Genomic DNA, 23,331 nt, shown 5'->3' with positions numbered 1-23,331 from the left:
CCATATACAAAAGTATTTAACACATTTACTAATATTTAGTTGTATATCCTTTGTTCCATCTTGCAGCCTCCAACCGCTTTCCCTAACTGCTACTAGTTTCGTACAAGCACTTGCTGGTAGTTTCAGCCATTCTTCCTCGCAAAATTTCCTCAATTTGTTGATATTCTTGGTATCTCTTGCATGCACCCTTAACTTCGAAGTTTTCCACAGATTTCCGATGGTATTTAGATCGGGTGACTGGTTCGCCCACTGTAGAACACTAATCCCATTATCCTTAAATCATTTCATTGTTATTTTAGCTGTGTGCTTGAGATCATTGTCTTGCTGGAAGATAAGGTCACGACCCAATCCCAAATATGTGGCACTCGTCAACAGATGTGTTGACAAAATCTTTGTGTATTTTGTTGCATTCATTTATGATTTCCATTCCTCCAACTCTATCTGCAGAAAAGCAGTCACACTTTCGTCTCTAGATTTTACAGTGGAAATAGTATTAGATGGTTTAAATTTTCTGCCCTTTTTCCTCCATACACAGGTGCGCATGTTTCTTCTGAAAAGCTCAATTTTTATTTCAGCTGACCAAATAACTTCGTTCCAGAAGGTGTTGTATAACTGGGGTCATATTTAAGAGATAGGATGAGGACATATTGATGAGGGGAAGAGAAGAGAGAAATCTCTTAACACATATAGCGAAGAGAGAGATAGGGGATACACATTCTTGGGAGAGTTACATAATAAGGATGAGGAAGACAAAGTTCATATTAAGGATGTTTCACATTACCTTTTGCTGTTGAATGACGACACGAAAACGACAGTTACAAAACATGATGATAACTTTATTATCAGATCAACCAGTCATATGACGATGACGTCAAGGAATTCGAAGTCGTTTCTACATGTTTAATGTTTTACCCCTTCGCCTCTGAGGGGACTCTCCTCTGTCCGACCGACTCTGCTAGTATTCGATCCGGACTCGACTGCCTGACTCCTTCCTAATCTGCTAATCCTGCTTCTATATTGAGAAATTCCCTCTTTGCTATGACGTCATATGTGTGGTTCAAAACGTGATGAACTCACGTGGCTAACACGTTCTCCAAACACACTTCTGCAACATAGAATTCTCACTAACCTATTTTTCAATATATTTTTAAATTGCATTGTTCATTATTTTCGAACTGACCTTATTCTAATTCAGTTTTCATAAAAAGAATTGGACAATTAAATTCTTTTTAAAATCAAACATATCTAAACTATTTTATATGAAATTGAACAATGCGAAATTCTAACATTCCGTTTTCTGAATCTATTTCTGAACCTTTACAAAGTTCGAATCTCGGTCTATCCCAATCTCATTTATTTAATGTTCTTCTTACGAGAAAAGGGGACCCTTTTTCTTGTGACAAAGTCATCCGATTCACATTAATATTTATAAACAAATTTCAAACGATCTTTCACATGTCTAGAACTCAACAATGGAGTCTTTCTCGGTGATCTAGAATACCGGCCGGCACGATGTAATGATCTCTTGAGTGTGTCATTGCTTACTAAGATACCTGTTTCCTGCAAATCCCTTCTGAATTTCTGAATGAGTTAGACATGGTTGTTTCTTCACGTTACGAGCAATGTAACGAACAGTAACATCATTCAAGTGGCCGACCATTTCTTAAAATATTTTTAGTATCCCCCGCACTCGTTATCTGTGCCTAAACCTAAACGTAGATTCCATGAACAAAGCTTCTTTCTTAGAACTGCACGCCTGTGGAATTGTCTTCTGTTGTCCTGCTTTCCAGCTGACTAAAATATGGTTGTCTTCAAGTCTAACGTAAACAAGTTCTTGATGAGCCGTCCCACTTGTTAACAAATTTACCGAATTTCCATTACTAACAATTACTATATTGTCCAATTTCTACTGTACACTCTTTGACCCTTATCCTCGAGTGGCCTCTTGGCCTTGATAAGTGGTGATGCCTATGTAAAAAAAAAAAAAAAAAAATTATCACCCGTTTTTTTTTCCACTTTCTCGCGACAGCCCCCAACTGTACTCACCACCAAATTTAGTTCTGAATCTATTTTCCTGTACCCCTTTCCATCTTTATGCCTTGCTTTGATTTCCTGCTTAAGAATGAAATTTGACAGTGTGTTAAATACTTTTGCATGTGTGTAACTGAGTTTATTAATAAATATTCAACTAAATATATCTTCATTTTCCGTTTTATTTTTAAATAGATAATATCTGTTCAGAGATTCAGTTTACATTTCATTCAAATTAACTTGATATTTTTTTTGAGAAATACGAAAAAAACAATGTACCAAATACTTTGCTCCCCATTGTAACGTTTAGATAAGAGTGCTCAATAATGAATAGAGCAAGATATGCTTCTTTATTTATTTATGTAAACATTTTTATCGTTAGGCTAGTCATGATCATGTGTTGGTCAATAAAATAAATAACTAAAGACCTCATCAGGGGGATAGTAATTCTCTTTAAAAAATTGATATTTGCAATGAAATGAAAGTTACAAAACATTTTGAGAAAATACATGTAGAAGACCACGTGACATGGCAATATTCAGAAAAAATGAAAAAGGGAAAGAAAAGAAGAAAAAAGAACACGAAGCATGTAGCTGTATCAACAAATCAGAATGCCTACTACAACAGAAATGGTTAACAACATCTATAGTTTACCAATCTACAATAACGAAAATCCTACTATTAATAAATAGTATATTGGTAGTGTTGGTGATACTTTAAAGAAAGTTATACCGGCCACAAATGCTCTTTCAACAATTTTAATTACACAAATAAAACTTCGTTTTTTTTATATAATCTACAATGAACTAATCTAAATCAAATACCAGTAGCTAAATCAGATTTTATTTAAAAAAAAAAAATATTTTCTGTATAATATCTAGAAATAACTAATCAAAATACACACTAATTATCAAATCAGATATTTTAAAGAAAACCAACATTTGTCAATCTTTAAATATACCTAATGTATGCCTCTATAAAAAGTTACAAATAATTAGATTTAAAGATAAAGATGAGCTGCTAAATAAAAGACATGAAAAATCACACCTCAGCTACTTATACATATACCCACTTAATTCAATATTAACCACATTAACATCAAGTACTTTAGTTTATATTACTTTTTCTTTTGCATTTTTTATTTATATTTTTACTTTATTTCATCTTCGTACTTTTATTATTTATTACTATTATTACTGCACTCGCCACCACACAACTGCAATGAAGTGGATATGTTGCCCGGATGGAGAACAATTGCATCACAAAAATCCTATTGTATGGAGAATATATTTTTTTTCAAGATGATTGATCTGAAGAAATAACACTTGTACAATATTGGAAAATATGTGAACACTCTGAAAAATTGGTGGAAACAACGAAATAAAAATAAATTATTTATAAAACATTTTAGAATTTTGACTGGGCGAATCAATTTCATATATAATTTTATAGAGAATGGGCCATAATTTCTGAGCAATCGTAATATTTTATGGCAATTAACCAAGACATTGATCTTTAATGCCTAATATTAAAATTTAACAAAAATCAGGAGGTGTTCGATTAAAAAAAATCATAAGAAAATTATAAAAATTAGGAGATATTTGATATTTCATGTAGGACTTAAGCCCCTCTTTATCCCGTCTTCCTATCATAAATTAAATTAAACTAAATATAGCTTACATTAGCCACTGTTACACCTTGCAGCTGTGTTCTAAAATTCATTATGATCAGTTGATTAATTTAAGAATGACGCCTGTGCAGAGAAATATATAAACATATACACAGACTATCTAAATTATTTTTTTACTGGTAAGTTATCATTAATCAAGGCCCACGGGCCACTCTGGGATAAAGGTTAAACAGATCAATATTCGGACGAGGAACTAGACCAAGTGAACATTGAAAACAATGAGTAAAAGCGGTAGGTTTCTTAAGAGGAACTGATTATCTAACAATTATTTGTTTGCATTAAACTTGAAACGACCATATTGTAGTTGGCTAGGAAGCAGCTTTGTGGTATTTTGTTCATTAAAGTTGCTTTTGTTCGTGTAAAGGGAGAAAACAGATGTTGTCTACTGTTGTAGCCAGGTATGTTCTTACTGTAAATATTTTATAGGGAAGACCAGGGATTTTAGCTCAAGTGAGTAACTTCCATGAAAATAATGATACAGAATGGAAATGTTAGCAACGTCTTTTCTATGTGAAAGGGACCTCAGGGAAGAGAAAGGAGTTACTTCCATTAGATTGCAAAGTCAGTTTTGTACTCTGTCAACGTAAAAAAAGAAATGCTCTGAGCATGACCTCTCCAAATATGATAGCAATACCTCAGCTTAGAACGGATTTGGCTCTGTTACAGAGGATAGCGTCAGGATTGAGGTACTTATGGGGGTTATTGAATGATCCCACCATTTTTTCCAGCGACCTTGTGGTTAAAAAATAAACTGCAAACTATACTGTACGTTCAAAAGTAAATTGCTACTATTCTTTATTTTCATTTAACATGTTTTTGTGATTGAAGTTATTACATTGTAGTCCAAACTCACTGCCGTCTCTGAAAATGGGCATTTTAATCCAACAGGGAATCTAATTTGCATATGAATAACGAGATTTAACGTTACTTCTCAAGACCCACCAGCATATAAACAGATGCGGCAGCCATTATTCTTCCTCATCCCTCCAGTAATCGGACTTGACATGCTCCACAAAATCGGAAGTTTGTACCAATTCTTAACTATTATTGTTTTTAGTCCGAGCGGCGACCAGGCACTATATCACAGACCTTGGCAACAGATTTGATGTAAGTCTTCGATTGTAGATTTGGAGTAAAGTTAGTTCTAGGAGCTTATCAAAGAAGAGGGGATTCGCTTATATATCAAAAGATATTGTATGCCAAGATTGAATTAAACATTGTATCAATGCCGAAAAAAAAAAGAAAACATTTAATATGAAAAACAAAACAATTACTCAAAAAAACAAACAAACAAACAAAAAAAACCCAAAACGAGAAACCAAAATTCCATTAAAACCAGAACTGTTCAAGCGAGAATTTTGCTTTTTATATATTGTATTTGTGTGGTTATTTTAGAATATGTATTTAACAGGATTCTGTTATTTCTTGTTGAATATTATTTGCCCATTTATTTTTGTCTCTGACTTAAAGAATAATGCATGTTTCCAAATTTCACCTGCACGTATACGTAAAGATGTTTTAGCGAATATATGCTATAGTAAACGTATCCGTGATCCGTTGGGTCCCACCAAGTATCACTATTTATTCTACTTTTATTGAATTCAAAAATAGACTGCAATATTTGTTGTAAGATATTTTCTGGCATCTTTACACCTATATACTCATTATTATTATTATTATCATTTTTATTTTTATTATTATTGTTATTATTGTTGTTATTGTTATTATTATTATTGTTATTAATGTTGTTGTTATTATTATTATTATTATTAGGCTGTCGACAAAGATTATTCACCAATAGTGTTTCCTAGAGTCTGTGACAACAAGTCTCTTCAGATTTCCAGTGTATTCCACCTCTTTTGATAACCTTTGCAAGCGATTTTACATTATCGCAACATCCACTTACCATTGATTTCTTGCTGGCAAGGACAAGTGGTTTTCATTGGGATTTGGGTGGTAATAAGCCTCCCAAAGCCCCAGTCCTCTCTGCACTCTTCTAATGAAGGATGGGTTAGTGTTCTCCCTCCTCACTTTTTCTATCCAGTTATTTTGTGTGGTATCAGCAGAGACTGATGGCCTTTTTTTCATCAAAAAAAATTATGTCAGAAACATATTGTAGAAATACTATTATTCATCTTTTATTTTATATAAAAGTGAAAAGACTTATTTTGCCATCTAATTTACATACATTGTTAAATGCATGTACAGAGATGGATAATTAGATGACAAAGCTGAATAAAGAGTCACTTTTTCTCTAAATTCTCAATCATGAATAAATATTGAAGAGTGGTTTAATGAACGCTGAGAGGAGTCGAGAGATATGCATACGTAGCTAAGAGAAAGATTGGTTACTTCCATACACCTGATTAGGACACTTAAAACCGAATTTCATTCCAAGTGTGACTCAATACATAAACTAAGGTATATTGTGGCATGTGTTGTGTGATTAAAGTATATAGGGGAAAAAGACTAAAAATTGAATAGTCCAATCAGAAACAACGGGGAATATCGTCACAAGTGTTAATACTATTTAACCCTATCACTGGAGAGAAAGAATTCAAAAGAGAGAGGGAAAATGAGATAGAGAGGAGAAAGAGAGAGAAAAAAAAGAGATATATTCAACAGGGTTTGGTTTTGGTTCTTTTGTTTTACAGCATATTAACCATTTTCGAGTTATTTAATGATGAATTCAGAAATTTTGGAAAAAAAGTGTTCATGCTTCATGTTCTTTAATATTTATTCATAGTATTTGATTTGGTTGTTTTGTAAGGAAAAATGCTTTCGTTTTCAGCTTCACAGAACATGATTGAGTTCTGCAAAAAGAAAGGAAAAAAGAAAAATAATATCAATGTTTGGTGCATTTTAAGTCACGAAGCCGGTATCTTCAAACGGCCTAATATTGTAGGACAAGTTAATATAAAAAAAAACACAAAACAACTCGGGATTTTGTGTTTCTATGTTTTTAATTTAACTGGTTTTACAAATTTACCTTTCTGATTCAAACAATCTTACAAGAGCTGAATAGGTGACTCAACAGGCCACGACTTGTCTGGTGTCAATCTGCATTTTTTATGAAAAGCTCACTCTCATGAGAAATTGTTTCTTTCCTCTCAGTTTTCATCTACTATAATATTTAGTGCTGCCAAAATGAACATTTGATCAATAAAACTGCCTGTGCCATGGCCTATAATTACACCGAGTTTCGTTGAAATTCGTTCACCACGTTCTGAGTATGTAGATCACACGTAGATACTCAATCTTATTGTATTACGCACATGTAAACTTGCCCTAAAAATGACGGAAAAAAATACTTTGACAGTGTTGGCATTAATATTCATCTGTCACATAAAGCAACGGTTCACACGGTAAACTTAGAAAGATAGAAAGAAAAACGAATAAGAAAGAAAATGTCTCAAACCAGAAAGTTACAAGAAGAAGCAAGTATTAATTTTTTATAGAAAAAGAAAAGAAAAAAATATCAAGTCTCATTATGGAAATAAAGTAAAGAATTTTTTTTTCCGAATTCATGTCAGATGGCAACGGGTTATCTGACTTATTATTTGTTTTCTCATTTTCCTATACCTCTTGAAATGGTTTCATGTTTTACTTGGAAAATGTTCTTTGATGGGATGTGTATATATATATATATATATATATATATATATATATATATATATATATATATACACATTATTTATTTATTTATTTATTTATTTATTCATATACAAATAAATGCGGTCCTGGATATGACCTTAAAGTATATCCGATGGTGAGGCCCAGCTTGCGGGCTTTGGGGAGTGTGGAGCCCCCCTTTAACTGCCATTGCTCCCAGGTTCACTCTGACCCGGAATGGTAGTACCTGTTAGGGTCCCAACTATGGGTTAAATAGAAACCGACTTGAAAAAAATATATTCTATTAAAAAATTGTTGATATGCCGTAAAACAAAAACAACCAACCACAAATAAATGCACATTGATTTTATTATAGAATGGAGGATAAATAAAATATAATTCTCTAATGATACAATTTGAACGTTTTCAATTTTATCACTAGTTCGGTAAACTAACCACCATCATCATCATCATCGGGTTAATGTCAGTTTTACATGCTGATAGCTTTTAGAAATTAACTTCCAAACTGAACTCTCCCTGACCAGGTCTTTATTTATCCCTCTTTCTTCCAAATCACTTCATCGCACGTTTTCCTTGGCCTTTCCTGTGAAGTTATCCTGTTACCTAGAATGTTCTTACATTTACACATCCAAGAACTCTCATCCATTCTTTCAACGTGACTATACATCAGTCTCCTGTTCTGCACACACCTCTCTATCCTGTTCAGATTTAATCTTTATATAGTTCATATAGAGCATAACTGACAGACCAATTTCTGTTAGATCACCAAAGTTAAGGGAGCCAGTACCAGATGGGTGACATTTGAGAATGTTCGACACTGTATGTTATCGTTCAGGATATATATGCGGCTAGGGGCTGCTCGTGAATTTAACATTCTCTGTAAGCTTCCTCCTTAAGGACTATTACCACATCAGGGATTACCGGTTCGGTTTGAGTTCATCTTTTGTATACATATTTTTCTTACTCTTGTTCTCCCCAAACAAGGCATATTGCCACTTAGACATAAGAGGTAACTATTTGGGATCTTGTCTATAGAGGTCTATGTGGGGAGTTGAGCAATGAGATGTCTGTTCAAATTACATTTAAACTTTTGCATGTTAGTACAGTCAATGAGGCAGGAAACTGGGAGGAAATCCCAAAGTCTAGCAGTCCAACAGATAAAAGCTAGTTGAGTAGGAGGCTTTCCAGCATCTAGGCAAAGCCATCAACAGTCAAGTGCTGAGATCTATGCCTGTCTTTTTGACTCTCATTATACATCCATTTCATAGTATCTTTCTCATATCAGTTTTCTCTATAAATGACATTATTACTATAAATTCAAATATGCATATATACACACCACATATAAAACTAGCCTGCATGCCTGGCGTTGTCTGGGTGTTTGTAGACCTGTGTTGAGCAAAAAGAAAAAAAAAAGTTATAGAAGGTAGGAAGGCTCGAACCCACGAGGCGAAAGTGGAAAAGAAAGTTGAGGTGTGTGTAAGGGTGTTGGTTGAGCAAAAAAAGGAAAATTGTGAGCACAATAAAAAAAGCAGTGGTAGTAGGCAGGCAGGCTCGAACCTGTAGCAAGGAGGAAAAAAGTGAAAAAAAAAAAACGTAACGCATTAGCTGTCGCGCCCATCACCAAAGCGGAAGTGACGTAGGTTTAAATTAAGACTAGACAATTGAAAAGAGGCGATGATTTTCGAAAATATTGGCCTTTTCCTGTATAAAAGGACCCAGTTTAGGGTTAAGGAATTAATGTTTTTGTCCAATTTTTCGATATTTGGCATCCGAGAGGTCGAGCTTCAAAACGATACCTATCTCATAAAAATCCGTCGCTCTGTCGAATGTTTTTACGGGACATGCATACATACATACACACATTTAAGCAGACAGGTGAGATTTATATTATAGATTATTTTTATTAACTACAAATTAAGGAGCTGTTATTAACTGACATAAAATATATGATCTTATAGAAACATGCAATAAATAAGTAATATAATAACATATCAGATTTCACTTCCATACATCATTACTAGGAATAGGACAACAGCATATTCTTTTCATTGTTTTGACTCTCGAGTGTGTATCCGTTGATATTTGATATACTTTCATATAAGGTGATGTGGTTCTCGACTGATAACCTGTGTCGGATATATGCTCGAGAGTCAAAGCAATGAAAAGAATATGCTGTTGTCATAGCCCTAATCATCACATTGCCTACGCAAAGCATCCTCCTATTTAATTTCAATCTTTATTTATTGCCACGCAATTTCTCTAAAATATTTTTAATGTACTTTTAATCTGAAAGTTATTTACCTCCTTCTTTTTTTAACTCCCAGTGTAGAATTTTTCAAATGAAATTCTTTATTTTCAATTACATTCAAACCGTATCGATTCTCGCGGCGCAACTATTATCATATTGAGAATCTACATTCCAATTCTTTCATTTCCAAATGAAGGAAAATTTGTTTACGAAATTTCATTTTAATGCTATTATTTAGAATGTTCTATAAAATTGTCCGAAGTGTTTTCAATTAATATTTTAAGAAAACAAACAAACTGTGACTGTTTTACAAAAGTAACCATTGGGAAATAGTTATGGCTTTCACAGAAGAAATAGGAAAGATCTTAAAAGCAGGTTATGAATGTGTTTTGCTAAGTGAATTTTCGAAATCATTCAAGGTTACATTTCCATTTATATAAAATTAGATATGTGCATATTTTTATGTATTTGTATGTACAAGATAAACCTCTAAATTAATGACAGTTATGCATATTGGAACAGAGTAACGTGTCGTGATGTGGGCTATATTTAATTTAGTTTTTTTGCGAAAGAACTAAAAAGAGGTTGGAAGCGCTTTATAAAAATTTCGATGTCTCCAACTTGTATGAATTTTGAACAATAATTATTAGACATCAATGTTTATTATAAGGTTGGTGCAAAAAATAATGTCGTTTTTATATATAAGTTGAATGTCAAAAAACGATATTATTGTTGCACGAACCTACTATATTTCTATTAATCTGTTTGTCTGTCTCTCTATTCTACTTTTCCTCGGAAACTAATGTTCCGATCTGACTGAAATTTTTGTATGGTTCTCTGTTGTGATACAATGCAGGGAACTAAGTATTATAATATCTGTTCGATGCACAGTAAGTAATAGGGAATATTATTTTATTATTGGAATCCTTTGAGATGAGTAATTTGTATAGTAATTTATTTGCAGACTATTATTCTCATCTTCATAGTTTTGTTTCACAACTTTTCAGCCAACTATTCCTCTGGTCTCCGTTAGGTGGTTAACCACGACAGGATAGAAATGCTGAGTCTCTTAACTGCATCCTCAGTAATTACTGCCTTCCTTAGTTGTGATCTCACCACGTTTTGGCCAACATATCCTATGGTCAGCTTTAGGTAGGATTCAATCCACTATCTTCAGACGATGCTGAACTATAGATTCCAATATATCATTCGATACGGACCTGACAATCGAAGGCCAGATAAGAACAAAAATCTTGGATTTATAAGACCAAAACATCCAACTCGTGTGTGTATGTATGTGATACAGTTGTCACAGAAAAAAAAAATCCCCAAACGCTGTTGATAGTTGTTTGATCATGTCAAACCCAGTGGTAAATTTTTGTCAGATGTCGAGTCATTTAATTTTGGACTATCTCCTCGATCTCCTCCAAGTCAAACTCTGATTGGTTTCTGGGGCTTACCCCGTCAAATATTTGACCAACTCAGATTATATATAATGATCAGTTCTTTTTAGAATTATACCTAGGAAGGAGCAAAGAAAGGGAAATTATCTTAATGTTAAAAAAAAAAAAAGATTGATGGTATGGTGCTACCAGATCAGGGTATCTGAAGTAATTAGATTTCTGACTTAAATGCACCAATCATTAATTTTATTGTTTCTTCCTTTCACTTTGCCAAACTCAATCATGTGCTGCAAAGCCAAAAACATTTTTTCCCCTTCAAAATCAACTAAACACTCCGAAAACAGTTTTTCTAAACCGTGTTTGGCCATCAGTTCTAACTGGATAGCTGTAAAAAGGTTGGAAGTGTATAGATATCTCGTTCGGGACTGTTTACTTTCTTGTCACCATACTGCAGTCTTATTCAAATGAGTGCTTAGAAGCAATCAAAAGTGGGTTTGGTATGAAACGTTCCAGACATTGGTTGTCTCCTCAGGATGCTGTCTCTAACATAACAAGATTATGCTTTCTGTTTGGTGAACAAGTCGTCAAATGGTTCATTCTGAACAACTACCAATGGATTAAACGGTCACTGAATGTGTATACTCGCAGCAAGTGAAACATGTACAACAGGTATTGCAACAGAAGGAATAACCAGCATTAGTGAATGACAAAAGAACGCCTTTTCCACATCATAATACCAGGCTGGGTGTCGTGCAAGTGGTAAGAGATACTTGGCTGGGAGACATTGTGCCATCCATCTTATTCATTTGACCTGCCATCAGATTAATCCAGTCCCTGGATAATTATTTTCGTGGGAAATCCTTCACCCATGAAGCAGATTTCGACGAAGCCATCACCAATGATTTTGCTTCCAAAACTATTGAGCTCTCCTGCAAGGGGATTGAACAGTTATAAACATGTTAGCAGATGGTGTTAGATGCCAATGGCAATTATTTCGAAGACTAAATATAAGTTACACATAATGTGAAGCGTTTTATTTATTTTTTTTACTTGAAAAACGGACAGAACTTGTTACTTGTATTTTACCGGCTCCTTTGTTTTTTCATTTAAAGTACAGGAATACATGAGAGTAAAAATGAAAGGAAAAAAATATTTAAGACAGCTCTTTGTTAAAAAAAACCCCCAAAAATCGAACATTTAAGATAATGTATAATTCCTAGTTTTCAATTATTATTTTCTTCCGACATCTGTTTTTTAATAATTTGATACAGATGCAGAATGATCATCTGAGAATTTGAAAGAGATTCCCGAGTTTCGCCGCCAAATTACAGAATTTTCTGAGAGCTGCACACTATGAATTCTGGAGACGAATATTTGGAGGTGGGGGGAGAGTTTCTCCTGAACTCGTTTCTATATGTCACAAACTACTTACTTTTACTGCTGTGATAAGGATTTTTTGACATGAGAAACTGCTTGTAATCCAAGAGTTATCACAAACATAACATGAACGCTTAAAGCCTACATCAGGGAAAGAAATAATCAGGAAAAAAATGGGATGAAACTAAGAAAGAAAACGGACATTCTCGAATAAAAAATGAGAATTCTAAAAAAGGAAAAAATTGAAGATAAAACGAATATAATAAAGAGAGAATGGGTCTAAATTAAATAAAGAGAGGGAATGTAGAAGATAGAAAACAGAAAAAGATAGACAAGCATTTACTGCACAGGCCGTAGTCGTTGTACCGATCCACAGCTGTTGTTCAATTCTGCCTCCAAAGAAAAATATCACAATTTCAGTTTATAAACATCTAGTAGGTTGCCCGATGTTGTCCAATCGTAAAATATGCTGAAATATTATATTTTAATTCATGCATGTTTCGTACTTATTATTATTGTTGAGGCAATTTTCTATCGATTATTATATTGCACCTAATAAATATTAATGATTTCAAAAGTAAAAAAAAAAAAAAGAATGATTCGGCTACCATCAGCTCGAATCGAAACTAAAACATGCGGCTTTCCAGCCTTGTCTAGCATATGACCTAAATCTATATGTATACAAAAGCAGAAAAAACGTTGGTTAGCTAATAACTGTTAATTAACACATTGACAGAAAGAAATGGGGATAGCTGACTTATACTAGGCCAGGGTCAATGTTTTCTCTTAATTTTGACCCCTTAGCGGCTATTTTACCAGCAAAAAAAAAAAAATCAAACCGAAAACTTACATATCAAGTTTCAAGACCAAATATTCAGAGAGGAGTTTGGTAGAGAATTTCCGCACACACACACACACACAAGGTCACTTTCATATATATATATATATATATATGTATATAACTACTTCATTTACTCACATAAAATTAATATACGAAAGTATAGATTTATGCATAAACATTAAGTATTTACTTCAAAAGTGCTCAATACGTAGGTAGAGCTAGTTATTAATTTATAAAATATATATGGCGATTAAGCTGCACTGAATATTCGGCGTTTCATCCACTCTAGGATTCGTTAGGCTTATGTGCATAAGCCTGACGAATCCTAGAGTGGATGAAATGCGGAATATTCAGTGTAGCTTAATCGCCATATATATTTTATAAATTACTATATATATATATATATATATATATTTTACATATATAATGTTAGTTTGCTAGAAGTTTTATTCTAAAATACATATAAATAGAACCGAGCATAATAGTTAAATGAAACCAGTCATCAAATAAGAAAGCATAAAAATGAATAAATAATTAAAGTTCGTTTTTCAAAGAATATGCAAATTAGTTAACCTTCATTTAGTCACTAACATATTGATGACTGAGTATATATATTTTTAAAAATTCGTTTTACTAATTTTAGATAGAAAAAAGTAGACTTTTAATATCAATGTCAGAGCAAGAAAAAACTCAATTTTAAACTAGATGTACTCGGCATTGCCCGGTCGTAAAATATGGATGAATATTATATTTTAATTAATGCAGATTTCTTATTTATTATGAATAAAAAATACCATAGGTATTAAATGTAACGTTGAATTCATTTACAAAAGACGAAGTAAAAAGAAAAAACAAAATAAAACAGAAAGAACCCGAGAAATCTGTATTATGTTTTCTCTAAACAGTTCACTTCTTGTAAGTAAAAAAGAAAAAAAAAAGAAAATACTTGAGCTTAAATCGAAACTAAAATCTAAAGAACGTGTGTTAACTATTACCATTACTAGACGAACTTGGCAGGGTCCTTTTTTTTTTAAATTACATTTTCACCCCAAACAAGGCATGTTGCCACTTTGATGTACCTATTTACTATGCCTCCCCACGGGACAGAGTTAGACACCAGGGTCGTTTTTTAACGTGGAGAAAAGGTACAAAAAAAAAACTTGTCTCAGTCGTGAAGGATTTCTCCTCCACCGAAAGAGAACAAGAAAATGAAGTGCAGCATCTGAAGAACAGATACTACATTTTGATCTTGACAGGGGACTACTATCAGGGACCTAAGTTGCAGGGGTATTATATAGGGAGTTTAGCAGCAAGATGTCTGTTCACATGACACTTGAACTTCTGCATGTCAGTACAGCTGGGGAAGCAGGAAACCGGAAGAGAATTCCAAAGTCCTGCAGTTCTGGGCAAGAAGCTATTAGGGTAAAAGGCTTTCTTACATCTATGGATCTCAACTGTGTAGGGGTGGGACTTTGCTGCTTGTCGGATTTGTCAAGGGTATTTTCGTCGAAGGGGTACAAGTGCTTGTAGTTCGTAAGAGCTTCAACCATTAAAATACTCGTAAAACAGGCAGAGGGATGCAACATTTCGTCGGTGGGACAGGAGCTGAAGTTTAGATGACAGTTCAGGACCTAATAGGTTGGCGACTCTTTTGAACCCTGTCCTGGAGCAAAATACTAGTAGCAGATGCACCAACCCAAATGTGACAGCAGTACTCCATACACGGGCGAATGGTGGCTTTGTAGAAGTACAGGATACTTTCAGGCGTAAGTAATTTTCTAGCACGATAGAGAGAGCCCTCTTTCTTTGCAGCAGCCTTAGCAATAATCTCGATGTATCTATTCCAACTCATGTTTCCTGTAAACGTTAAGCCAAGGAGCTTGTTCGAAGTGGTCTCAGGTAAAGTATCTCTAGCCAAGAAAGCTGTCATGTTTCTCGACCGTGCATGTACAGTGATAAAGCAGTTGACACACATAAAAATTCGTCGACCCTCACATAACAATTTGCTAATTTTGATCCCTTAGCAACCTCCTGAAAACGAATGAAAACGGATTAAAAAGTTTTTCACGCGTTTGAATCTCCTATATTCCAAATTTCAAGTCTGTAGATAAAAAATTCGTTGAGTATACAGGTTGAAAGTGTCCTCACCCACACACACACACATACACACACATACACACACATTCTCACTTTTATAGATATACTAGCGGGGGTACCCGGCGTTGCTCGGGTGAGAAACACGGGGGGAGGGGGTGCTTAAAAAGTTTTGGTGGCTAGATAAGATGGAACTCGAACACCTGAGGTGAAGTTAGAAAATAAAATGTGAAAAAAACATGGCACGTTAACCAATCGGCCAGCAAGAAAGATTTACTGAAAGACGTTTGAATTTATTTAAGTAGGAAGAGAATTGACAGGTGACCGCACCTAATGACTTAATGAGGTCAAATGGAAATCGTGGATTTAACATTTTCTGCGAGCGTTATGACGACGTAAACAATAGCTAGTCATCAGTTAACATTTTCTACGGGGACAGTTTTTAAGGAGGTCAATAACTCGGTTTGTTTGTTTTTACCCAACTTTGGGGAAAACCAGCTCCCCGTTTATTAGGGGAGTGTTCAGACGAAAGCAATTGTTTGATATGACGCTAAAAAGCCGACATTGACCAAGCGTTTACATCGCTTTCCGGAGACCACCGGGAACTGCCGATTCGAATCCAGTTTCACTTTTTAATACTGAAAAGCGCATGATACACGCTCTAAAGACGATCTAAAAATCTGGAAAAAATAGCGCGTGAAAGTCGGGCAAATTAAATAAACACGCGACCTCCGTTCGTAACTCTTAGATATTATCATTTAGACAGCATATAAAAAGTTTTACGAAGGAATGAGCCGACCGAGAAGTCCAGCGAAAAAAGCCTTTTACAGACATATACAAAAAGTGAACATACATGCATACATACACACATTTTCGCTTTTATATTTATAGATGGATAGATTAAGAGAAGTTTGTTTGTTTTCTTAAGTAAAATGGTACTCCTGTTTCTAGATTGAATGGCAGACTAGCAAAATGAGATTTTTGCCTGACCAAACTGAAATCTACAGGTCCAATCAATACAATCATTTCAAACTTCAGCTTTAAGGGCCCACCTGCTAGCAGTGGCTATCAGCTCATCACCACCAGCCATCAGAAACACCAATCGCTTCCTCCAACTTCAACTCGTTCTCAACCTTCGATGACAGGTTCACTCTGCCCTCCCCTCTTCCCCTTTCTCTCGAATGTCTTCAATCCTGACCAGAAATCTCAGGTGTTAGCCGTTGTCAGTGGTCATCATTCGACCACCTAGAGGCTGATAACTCGAGATATCCACTGGAGAGCACAGTTTGACAATGCCCACTCAAGGGGTTTATCTGCAGCCCATCTAAGAACATTACGTTTCTTAAATGGTTGGGTGTCAGCATGATTTCTAGTTTATTGAGATGTAAACAAACAAAAAATCTTGTGAGTGCCTGGGCTCCAGCCAGATATATTTTTCCAGTTCTTTGTGATCCCTTCTCTTTTCGTTTGGTCAAGTATGTATCACCTGCAACATCTGCTATTTATATGCATCGCTCAAACATGCAGCCTAGTGAATGTTTATAGAGAGAATTAGTCTAAATTAGAGAGAGCGAATGAAGAGAAGAGAGAACAACAGGAATAGCAATATCTGTATTGGACTTCCCTATAAACTAATTATTATATATAACAGGCGGAATCCTTGTAAATTTGAAAAAAAAAAAAAACTCTGGGTTTATTTTCACACAGCTAAGCTTTCAAGCATAGCAAATCCCCAAACTTAGAAATTCGATTAATTAAAGGAAAATTTTAAGGCTTTATGAAATTTGTATGTGCGATTATTCTAAGATTAATATTATGCACTTCAACATATTGCCTTACAATGCTATGACTTGCATAGATTGATCTTAACTTTTATAGAAATCACCAAAAAGCACGAAGTCACTTAATTTAAGGAGCTAAAAAAAGCACACGTGAAGGTCAAACAATTATTTTTTCTTACTTGTAACTAGAGCTACAACTAAACTGTCACTCCATCAGTCAAGCCTTGGCTTTTTTGATGAAATGGGGGAATAAATATTCAGCAACACTAAAAACTAAAAACTGTCGAAGGGTGCATAATATCCATAACAGCTAACAGCCATCTACATTGATCGAAAATAAAAGCTGGACTAGCACCAGACTCCCGTTGATCTATGTCCACTCTGGATGATGCATCCTTCGTCTAGTTCTCCTATTTGCACTGCTGAAGCAAGACTTCTTGTGGCTGAATGGACTAATGTTTAAGCAGCAGTCGCTATCATATAGGTCACAAACATCTCTGATATCTGGACTGGAATGTTGGTTCAGTGTTCCTCTCCATCTTGAATAGTCACCTGCAGGAACTGAATATCAGTGTCAATTCCCCCCACGATGTTTCTTACAATATCCTTGTATAGAAGTTGGTGGCAGCTGGTGGACCTCTTCTCATATGCCAATAGAGGATGTTTTTTTGAATGCTCCCGTCTTCCATGTGGTAGCCATGGTCCAACTCGAGTCTCTGTTGCTGTTGGACCATAGGTTTATTTTCAGCAGCCTTGCCCCCCCCCCCCCGCAATTTATCCTGTAATCCTGACATTTTATGATTAACGGTTTCACAAAGGAGAAAAAAAATGCTCTTTTTTGGAATTGGTTGTTGTTTTGAGTGATTAGTACATGGAGAATTTCAATCATCTCATCGTGTTCATCATAATTAAATTGTAATTTTATCCATCTCATTCACCAAATTGATCTTTTCACCTTGATAAATGGTGACTTTTTAATAAATGAATGAATAACACTGTTTCTCTGGCGAGGGATTTTGAATCCGAGATTGATTAGAAAGGGGGGAAGAAGAAAGTGTAATTCTTTGTAATAGCATGTTTTGTTTTTTAAAGAGTTTCTCTGTTTGTTCGGATGCATTTTCAGCTTCATATTCGGCGACTATGCACTTTTTCGGCATAACCCTTAATTAAAAAAACAACAACAAAACAACGAGAGCTTTTACAAGCAGTTACCAGCAAGCGCGATCTTGATAGCAACAATACGAGAATGGACTTCTTATTTACGAGGAAGAAAAAGAGACTAAAACATAAGAACAATTTTGAATCCGAAATTGATTAAAAAAAACAAAAAAAAAAAACAAAAAACAAAGAGAAAATAAGGTTATTTTTTTTTTTAATCATTTGGACTATTATTCTTATCTTCTAGTTGCTGTTTTCACGACGTTTCAGCCAATTATTCCTCTGGCCTTCATCAGGTTAACCACAACAGGATAGGAATGTCGAATCCTCCAACTACATCCACAACAATTGCTGCCTTCAATAGTTTTTGTCACCTTACGTCGTGACTAGAAGATGAGGATAATAAAAAAAAAATGATACAATTTACTCATCTCCAAAATAATTCCAAACTAATTCAATAACGTTCTTTTTGATTGCATCTAAAAGCGTTTTATTTATTTATTTATTTATTTATAAGACAGTTTTTCTATTTGTTCTATATTTTCACTTTATTCAAGACGTTTCTAGGAGTCGATACATTTTTAATAACACTTTTTATTCTTTTCTTCATTGTAAATTACTTTAAAAAAAAAAAAACTTAGGAAAGTCTCCCTCGTTTAAGGACCCGAGAAAACAAGCTTCATCTATTTCATAGTAGATCTGCCAAGGATATTTCTTTTATATCATATTTAAATTTCCAATGTCATCGGTCTTTGTTTAGAATTCGCTTTGTACAATGTTTGGCACGAAGCAATAAGAAACAATAAACACCACCGAAATTGTTACTTTAAGCAGCGTTTGTATGGGGAAACCTCTAAAATCAATAGTAACAAATAGATATTACCAGTCTTCGTTTCTTATCAATGAAACCATTTTCCCCCTCAAAACGTACGTGTCGTTCTCTTCCATTGTAATTACTAACTATATATGATTTAACACTTCAGTTGTTGGCATAGATTTTCACTGCATATATCTTCTTTGCTGCTTCCTTTAACTCTTCATCGTTCACATACACACTTTCCCCGCACATAAGAACAGAAATTTACTGCTGAAATAATGGAAATAATTTTAAAAGAATTTCTTAATTAAAACCGTTTTATAGGAATTATTATATACCTCCCCTTTCAGTTGTGGAATAGTTTGGAATTTTTATTTGATAAACATTTTATTAAAGATTATCTCGCAACTGCTATCTACACTCTCCCATAAGGAGAGGGGGCTGTAATTTCTCACACGTCACAATCAATTAAAATACAGAAACGTTCATGACATACACTGCTTTATAAATTAAAATCGTTTTATAGGATGTATAATTGTTATCTATAACTCCCCTCACTTTGGTACATGCTCCCTACGTGATATTACTGCACTGAGTAAACGCCGCTTACAAACAAATACCAATAGATTCACTCCCATTTCTACGTCTTTTATCATTTAGTTGTTATACACTCCCTTAGTGGCGTACTAATGCCTCATTAACATACAAGAACGTTCATAATATACCTTGCTGGCCGTGTATTCCTTATTGTGATCTTACCCGACCAAGAACGTCGCCTGCAAACAAATTCATTCGTACTCCAGAAATAAGTATCAAGACAAGGAAAACGGTTGAAGATATAAAGTGGTTTATTCGCCTTGCTCTTGTTCCAAACTGGCCAGTGGCACGAGAAGGGGAAACAGAGAGAGGACAATAATTACTGCTTAATTACATATCACACAGAAATCTTTAAAACTCCAAGTTTAAACGTTTGCTTCCAAGCTAACTGACGACTTCTATCCCTTCACCCTCTTTGCATTAGCCAGTTGACGTCCCATCTAGCATATAGGAGGTCGGCATTTGCGAGCAAAATACTGCCTGACGAATGGATTTCATGTGTTTAAGGGGAGAAAAGACGTCTAAGAAATCAGACAGCTCTTCGTGTCTAAAATGAATTCCAAAAGAAATCCTTTTCCGTAATGAGACGTTTTCTTTCTTTTTTTTTACCGATTTACATATATTTTTTTCTCTATTCACATTTCTTATCTCGATAATGATTGAATCGTTTTTCTTCCTTTTAAATATAATTTTTAGTTAAATATGTTTTTTTTTCTTTCATATTTTAACTTTACTGATTGAGACGTTATTTTATTAATAATAGTGCGAACATTATCAAAGCATACCTTTTCTATCTTTGCCTAGTATTTATATATTAAATAAAGACTTCCGCAATTATTGTTACAATTATTATTTCCATACTGAGCAATACTCTTGAGTGTGTATTTAAAAATCATACACATTTTTACAATCAAATATTCATTTTTTAAAAATCATACTTTTTTATTATGGAAGACCCTAATGACATCTAATCTTATATCTTTTATAGCTCTGCTGAACACAAGCCCAAGCGAAAGATATATGAGAACCTTGAGAAAGCTAAATCCGATAGAAATATGGAAGTATTTTATGGCAGAGCTGCTAAAAAAGGCAACATAATCCAAAAATTGATATGCATAAAAAAGACTGCTATGGATTATTATAGAAAAAGGGAAAAGCACTAAATCCAATATGGAGGCATAAAAGTCAGCAATAGTAGATGATATCTCAACAAAGTCGATAGAAATCTAAAAAGATTGATACAATAGCTTTTCTGATAATATTAATATATATATATATATATATATATATATATATATATATATATTAATATTATAACAATAATTTCGCTTTCTCTCTCTTACACATATATATATATATATATATACACATATATATATATACATGTATATATATATATAGATGGATGAATGGATGGGTGGCTAGATAGACACACACACAAACACACACACACCCACACACACACACACACCCACACACACATATATGTATATATATATATATATATATATATATATATATATATATATATATATATACACACGTGTGTATGTATGAATATATGCGTATATATGTGCATAGCAGGCAAATAAGCTAAGAGAGTCCGCTGCATTCAGGAGTCTTGAAAAGATGAAAGAACTGTCTGCAGATAAAAATAACGTTTATTATTGTTGTTGTTGTTATTAATAATAATAATAATAATAATAATAATAATAATAATTAGTGTTTAATGCTTATCCAATCTTCAGTACAGGAAATGATAATTACTGCTCATTTTAAAATTCAAACTCAGTTGTAAAACCACCTTCGACTTTGCAACCTGATAATCAACTCTAATGCAAACATAGGATGGGAAAGAAGAGAATTTAAACTCTATACATATATATTAACTCGGTTCATTACAATTGTTTACTAAGACAGAGGATCCTCTGTCTGCGTCGTCAGATGGCAAGAGTTAAAATGAGGAAGATATGAGATTTTGGGGTCACATGCGGATATTAAGAAAACAAGAGAAAGAAAAAATAATTATATGAAAAAAGGTATTATATAGGAAATAGAAAGAAAGGAAAGAAGGATGCATACATTTGTGTCGTGAACAAAATAAGTTGACTTAAAAAATGACGGGTGTAGGGTTACGTATTTGAAATGAGTTAAGCCTGTCAACAATGCAGACGTTGGTTGGGGTGGGAGGCGTTTGCATAAAGTGAATGGTTTTCGTGGAGATTTTTCTCGACCGCAATGTTAACATACGTCTAGTTGATCGTATTTTGACATACGTCTTATATAACTTATATAAACGCCTTAGATATGTTGAGTAGGAAAGCATTTAATGGCATATTGTTAACATACGTCAAGTTAGTTACATTTAATATACGGCCCATTATTTATATAGGGGTTGCGACAATTACGTAATTTAAGTAAAGATTAAAAATAGTTAGAAAAATAGAGGATTAATAATTTGCAAAAAATATATATTTTAGTTTACATTGCACTGTAGAGAACCTACTGCTGATTTTATCAAATTATTTTTATATAATGGTTTGAATGGAAGTTTAAATTGCAAAAGTCAAGTACCATGATTCATTTATGCTCTAAACAAACATTGATTTCGAATGCGCCCATGTCCTATCAAAGAACCTGCTATTGATTTTATATGCTACGCCTTTCTGCTTGTGCGGTAATATAACTTCTCAAATGCGCTTGTGATGTTAGGCCGTATAAAGCGTTAACTTTAATCAAAATCACCTGTTTCTTCTTTCATCAGGTTTTCATTATCGATACTTGTCAAAGACATTCCGATAAAAATATATCTAAGAACAGTGCCAGACCCATAAAGTACTTTTATCTGAAATTTCAAAATAATTGGCTCAGCTGTTTAAGAGTCCATAAGAAACTAACTCACAGACAGTTCCTTTTTATATAATAGTCGAGAGATAGTTGAATCGCGAACACAAATTAGCAATAAAATCCCGGTCATTCACTGAAAATGAATTGGAAATAGTTTGGAGGAAACTAAAAAAAAAAAAGAAAGCAACCGGTCTTGACAAAATTCTACCTGAATTATAGAAATCGGCAAGTTTAATAACCTCCTGCTATATTATTCTATCGAAGTAACAAGAGAAGTACGATGTAATCGTGGGCTGAAAGTTGCCTACTGCTCTTTCCAAAGAAAGGAGATCTCAGTCTGGCAAATAATTATAGAGGCATCTTAGTTATACCAATATCTGAAAAGTATACAACGGAATGCTCATCAATAGAATGCAACCTGAAATGGAAGAGATGCTCAGAAGAAATCAAAATGGGTTCAGAAAAATCTGATCAACAATCAATCAAATTTTAACTGTTAAAAGAATTATTGAAGGAATAAAGGCAAAGCAACATTACTGTTTGGCAATTTTTCGAAAGCTTGTGGTTCGGTTCACAGAGAATGGATGGAAATATTTTGTCGACATATGGTATTCCTGAAGAAATCTAAAACTATGGTGCGCTCACCGGACGGCGACATCTACTTCTTTGAAATAAAAGCTGATGTACAATAGGGTGACACTCTAGCCGCATTCTTATTTGTGAATTGTCTTGATTACATACTGAAACACCCTGTTTATCAATATGGAAAATATGGCCTAACGTTGTCTCCAGCAAGAAGCCGACGATATGC

This window comes from Euprymna scolopes, chromosome 9 (genome assembly GCF_053919585.1).
Source record: "Euprymna scolopes isolate OS-2025 chromosome 9, ASM5391958v1, whole genome shotgun sequence".
Lineage (NCBI taxonomy): Eukaryota > Metazoa > Mollusca > Cephalopoda > Sepiida > Sepiolidae > Euprymna > Euprymna scolopes.
This window is presented reverse-complemented; position numbering follows the sequence as displayed.